At 37.6% G+C, this 6,387-nt stretch overlaps 1 long non-coding RNA gene across 1 annotated transcript in view; it reads right to left on the reverse strand.

Moving 5' to 3' along the window:
- LOC117242693 overlaps positions 1-5,177 on the reverse strand; it is a 22,300-nt gene extending 17,123 nt beyond the window's left edge. Inside the window, exon 1 of the long non-coding RNA XR_004495317.1 lies at positions 4,496-5,177. This is a non-coding gene — a long non-coding RNA (uncharacterized LOC117242693). The remainder of the gene's footprint in view (positions 1-4,495) is intronic.
- Between the last annotated feature and the right edge of the window lie 1,210 nt (positions 5,178-6,387).

Raw genomic sequence — 6,387 nt, forward strand, 5'->3', positions numbered from 1 at the left:
TTTATTACTATTAGGAAATGCAATGACCGAACGTGACATGCAAATATACGTTTAAACGAGTACTTAATTTTGAATTACAGCAACAGTACAGTATACATAGGATATTCAGCATGTGCAATCATAAAAATTATCCGTTGATAAACGAATAAGCAAGGCTAAATACCGTAAACGTAAGATCTGCTTTTGTCGTAAACTTTTAGTTGTCATAGTATATTTAACAAACTTTTATAAGGTAATTTAATAGATCTTGTAAGATAGAATGGGGCAATACGAGGTGCAATCAGGTAGTATAGCATATAAAGGAAAAGGTGTTTCTTGTACTTTTATTCCAATTAGTTATCGATGTTTTCCTGCAAGTACGTATAAGGGAAACGAGTATGCTTCCTGAACTTTGTATCAGCATGCAACAAACAAGCATCGACCAATCGATATTTAATTTTGATTTATTCGTTGAGACTCTGTGAACATGTACGAGGAAAACTAAAAGCGTGTGTGTAAAATAGGATGAATCGTTTGAACATGACACGTTTCTTGCGTTTTCGACGATATCGTCGAAACGTGTTTAACCAACGATTATTTATCGAGAAGAACAAGTACCTGTTTATGTATTTTACTATGCAAAAGTATTCAATCGATTTCCAGCTGAATAGCGTAATAACGTGTAATTATGCAACAACATCGATAAGACGGCGAACGCTATACAGCATAATACAAGAGATACGATCGTTTTTATTTTTAGCGACTTTTTAATAAATTGAATATGTAACAAGAATTAGCATTACGAATCGTACTTGTCTAGAACGATTATGCAACAAATTAATCGATGAAATGAAACCCGATATAAACTAATTTGCAAAGCTCGATACGCAGCTATTACGCAATTATTGGATTTGTATATAAAACGTCTAGTTGCATAAAGCTATTCATTTTTATAGGAAACTATGAAAACGTTCATACTATTACAGAATAGTTTCTGTTCGTTATGCAACTCGCGTGATATTTTAAATTTTATATAAAATATTTTCATGCCGATTTTCGTGTCGTCAGACATGATAAAACTAGTTTTAATCTTAATGTCTCACGATTCATCCTATTGTAACGACAAAAACTTTGTTCTATTATAAGTTCCATATGGCGTATTGGATCGCTCGCAGAAATTACACGACGAATCGTTGAAGAAAGCATACAGAGTAATCTATCTGAACGTAAAAAATTTGCTTTTACCAGGAATATCTTCGAACGAAATATCGACGAACGTAGCGAAGCGAAATGAAAATTGAAACTCGCGTTTTTCTACCTTAAAACACGATATTTTTCAATCGGTATCATTAGCTGACTTTCCATTTGGCATTCGTAGTAGCTTTGCCAGCCGATCACCTTGTAACCGTATGTTTTATTAGCTAGTACGTATGATTAGTCGATGATCTTGTTTCAGAATCTTTATCGCTGAATTACTTCTGATCTAGTCGTATTACTTTTCTGCAAGGACGATTTAAGAAATATGTGAAACACGAAGAGCTAAAGCTAACAAAGAGGCTCGGTTACCGTGCAAAGCGAAACACGCGATAGAAACAAAGAATCACGTTTGTTCTCATGTATTTGTTCTTATCGATCATTTGAATTAAGGGGTCTTCTGTGGTTGTGAGAGCAAGAGAGCGATTTGTTGGCCACTGTTCCGGGAAAAGCGTGTAGTACGTTTATTCTTACGACAGTTTTTGTATTTAATAAAGATACATTTGAAGAATATTTTGTTAAATTCTCATGCAAACGTATTCATTTGTTTCACAACTGCGCGGGGCTTCTTTTTTTTTTGCGCCTCCTTTGTAAACCTAATTTCTAATTTGGTAGAATCGATTACATCTCGTTCTTAATTGCATGTATTCCACGTGTCGATTTCGGTACGTTTATCGGTATTTTGTATGTCTACGCGTGTTAGCGACGTGCGAATTTCTCAAACAGTTGTCAGCCAATGGGTTCGAGCGATTCTTTTCCTCCAAATTGTCTGCAAAACCGTGCTATTTTTAACGTTTTTCTTGTCTCCTCTTTTCTGTTCTTCCGTTGTCGTCGTTTCGAACAGCGCCAGACTGGAGATTCTCAATTTTTCTGATATTCCACTTGGCAAACTTGTCTCAAGTCTGCTCAAGTTCCTAGGCCGTTTCTGTCCTGTTCCCAAGCCAACTGTCAGCCAGCTGTCAGCCAGTGTATAGATTTTCTTGTAATTTTGTATTTTCCGCGTTAATTTATCGTGCGAGCGCGATCCACGATATTTAACGATGCTTGATCGTGGGATTTCTTGATCATCGAAGTTTACTCGGCCAGTCTGAGGTATCCGCAGTCGCTGCAATAACAACAGGATCGTTTAACAGGAAAATTTCGAAGACATTTGATCAATGTATCGATCAATTCGCCTAATTTAACGATTCAATCTGTCGAAGCCTTTTAGAGAAGATTCGTTCGACCGATTTTCATTTCGAAACGTTCGTATTTCCATCGATCGTGGTTCAGCGGCTTTGAAAATGTCGTTTTGGAAAAAACGCGTTCTTCAGAATGTGGGATTTCATTTGCATGTAAAAGAGACTTGTTTCAATTTACACAGAGTAGTCGTATCGAAACTATCAGGAAATATTCCTAAGAACAGTGTACCTGTACTTGAAAAAAATATGAAAATTCAACAAGCGGATTTTTTGGTATTTTTAACCACGGAAGACCCCGTTTAATATTTATTCGCATAATGAAATTTAGTAGAAGGAAGTAAAGCAACAGTTGCTTTTACTCGGTACGTTTGTACAGTACCAGCGTTCAATCGGATCGAATCAAATGAAATCGTTTCCTCTTTCTATGCTTAAGTTTCTAACGTTCCAGCCTACGAGATTAAACATGAAAATCTTTTTCGAAGCAAACTTTGCGACGACGAATCATCTTCGGCGATTCCAATGATTTCCTATTTCGGCTGGTTTCATGGTGGTACGTTGCACGCAACCTTCGAGCAGACGCGAATCCATCGAAAGAAATTTGCAGTTCTCGCTTAGAGATAGTTTCGCGTTAAAGTCTCTTGCACGAGAATATGCTATATTCAGAGTGGTTGGTAACAGGGTGATACAAGCGGAAAGGGGGTGATTCTACGCGAAAAAAGAAGTCGAAAATATAGAATAAACATTTTTCGTTCGAGGCTTTGTTTTCGAGAAAATCGACTTTGAATTTTGGCTCGGTACGCGTGCACTTTATCGCGTCTCGTTATAACGGATCACACTGTAGATCGTTGTCTCGATGGAAAAATTAAAACAAAATTTTTATTCTATATTTTCGACTTCTTTTTTCGCATAGAATCACCCCCTTTCCGCTTGTACCATCAATTACCAACCACCCTGTATACGTGTTACGTTAATTGCCAGTGAATTTATTTTATTCGTCAACCCATTTGCATCATGGCGCTACTTAAGAGGACTGGTCCCTATGACCGCGCGAGGTCGGTCTAAGGCGCAGTAAACGACATCTGAATTCTTCATGGAGTTTATCCGAAATTTACCGTTCAAAACAATTGATAGACAATGTTACTTCGCAAACATCGCATCTTACATTCTTTGTAACAGAAGAGAAACGAAAAAATTATTTATTTAAAAAAGTAAGAAATAAGAGATTAAATCGTATTGTTTCTCGCGGAATTCTTCAAAATGGTCAATACAATAAAATGATATAGGCGAGATGCCGACAAACGACTGAAATAAAAAGCAGTCGCAGCGCGCGTAACAGTCGGCGCTTGGTGACAGAAGCTTGGATGCAAATGGGTTAAATAGTGCAGAAGCATTTATTAGTTTCCGCAAGCTTCACCGTGAAAAGAGAACGAAAGAATCATTTAGATTTCGTTTAAATCTCGTGACAAATTCAACGCGGAATTAAAAGAAAAAAGTAGCTCGGTGTTAACGCGTGAACACTTAGGTTAGAAATCTTTCTCGATAGAAAGGATCGACGATGGATAAAATATCTCTGATAAAAATGAGCTACGTGCATAGATCGTGCAGAGATTCGATTGCCTGCTCGGATAGTAAACCAGCCTAATAGAAAGCGACGCAAAACTTGCGACACGTACGTTGCTGCACAGTTAAACGACCAAACGCTGTACTTTTACTAGTAGAAGTAAGTAACCGAAACGAGATACAACGGAACATAGATATGAAAATGCTTCGTGGTCGCTGTGTATATTACAATGAAGAGACGTAGAACGTTCGCGTTCCGATTCGATCGAAGCGAAACACGAAGGAAAAACGTTAAGAGAAGGATTGAGGCGACTCGAGAGCGAAAACCGATTATTTTCTCAAACGCGTATTAATCGTGGACCCATTTCTCGCGAGAAACACATCGATTCCACTATTTTCCTCTAACCGATTCCAAAAATGCGGAGCAAAGCACAAAGGTAATTAATATTCTGCCACTGCTTCGCTCGGCCAATCTTCTACCACGATCTGTCCTTTTTTCCAAAATCTTTTTGTCCAGAGACTCGGACAGTTGGAACAGAAGTCAGGTTTTTCCGTGTCTTGGATTCCAGTTCAGCCATAACTATGAACGTGTTTGTTGTTCTTATCGTGGATTGTACGTTTCCGCGTAGCTATACAATGTATTGGCGTATCGTTTAAATCTGAGACACGATTTTCCATATTTTCCACGTCGTGACGTTTTTATCCCTGAGAAAAGAAAAACTTGCTGCAACGTGAGAAACTAAGCCGATCTAAAGCCCTTTTACGCGTAATGAACATAACCTAGAACAGCTATAACGGACAAACGTGGTGGTAACGTTAAAGTTACGACAGTTGTTAAAAAATTCTGTTTGCGAATAACAAGAAGAATTCGAAAGTTGCGGTTTACGGTTATTCGAATCGAAGGGAGAATTACGCGAACCGAGGAACGATACGTAAACTGTTTAAACGTTTCAGTGTAAACTAACGACTAGACCATCGAGCGACACGTAAACTATAACCGCGTGCTAAGAAACGTCGTGAAAAAGAATTTTTACGCGAATAAAGGCTACGTCGAATTTAGAATACTGCAGTGATCTTTCTGCGAATTATACGAATTTAGTAAATGCGACTATAGTAAAATGAAAAAATGTTAAAAACGTGGCTTACCTTTCGAGTCGCCAAATACCTCGTCTCCTAAACGTTGTTTGCGTGTGAAAGCAAGGTATTTTCAAAGTTCTGGCTAAATCGGAGCACGGACGCCGAGTTAATAATTTTCTGCTTAACGCCTATCGTAGTTTAATTGGATGAGTGCCAAACTTACTTATAATCTGTTGGATGTTGTGGCAGCGTGTTCTGCGATTCGTTATCTTGCCACTGCTTGCGGATAAAAATCAAACGATGTAAAATCAATGCGCGCGGATCATCGAACCACCACGGTAGAAACGAATGTCTATCGCGAAACGTCTATAAGTATGTCGTTGTGCTTCTACGTAGATGTTGCGAGAATTTAATACATTTCTTTTCTTCGACTCGTAACAAATTTTCACCATTCGCGATGTTTCTACGCAAGAGAACAGAGAACTGCGCGTTTAGCGTCAAAGATGTTTTAACTTCTCGCTGTTCAGCTAAATAACGAAACGCGAATCTGTTTAACACTAGAACTACCGATAGTTAACACGAAGCTATTTCTACCAAAACCAGTGAAAATGACTGGTCTTTAAAACGTACGTAATAATGATAGAATATTTTTATATTTATTGATTTATTACTTTCTTACAGAAACAATTCCATGTTATGTAGTACATTTTTGCTATTATTAATCCATCTGGGATCCCTAAACGAGGCTTGACAAATTTATAAAATCGTAGAACCAGTTGTTTTTGACTGGTGTGGTATTTCTAGCGTCATATCGAATGATACGTAGAAAAAATTTTTAAAACGCGTGGCAAGTTGTAGAAAACGAGGAAACTGGTTAATCGACGATCGATAAACAGATTGCATGACCATTTTACACTTTGGCTGGTATTGGTATAAGTAGCCTTGATACAAAATTTCAGTTTGAATACATAGAAAAGAAAATAAAATTCATGAACGAATGTAACATGAAGTAGGAGCTTTAAAATAAAATCGTACAACCAGTCAATTTGACTGCTGTGATAGTTCTAGTGTTAAAAAAGACTCGGAACGATTGCCGTGATATGGCCTATACCGTATCGATAGGTTAGGAAGAAGAAAAGTATATTCCGTTGATACGCGTTCTTTTTCCAATGTAAATGTGACACGCACGCATACTTAGGCATATGTACTTGGGTATTTGATAAAAACGCGCGAGTAGAGAAATACGACGTACGAAATGAAGTATTTTACTTTTAAAAAGCAACGTGTATTGTATTATATACGTACATAGCATTACTAATAAGCTGATCGGTTAATG

The sequence above is a fragment of the Bombus vosnesenskii genome, unplaced genomic scaffold (assembly GCF_011952255.1).
Source record: "Bombus vosnesenskii isolate JDL3184/JDL3185 unplaced genomic scaffold, Bvos_JDL3184-5_v1.1 scf7180000016275, whole genome shotgun sequence".
Taxonomy (NCBI): domain Eukaryota; kingdom Metazoa; phylum Arthropoda; class Insecta; order Hymenoptera; family Apidae; genus Bombus; species Bombus vosnesenskii.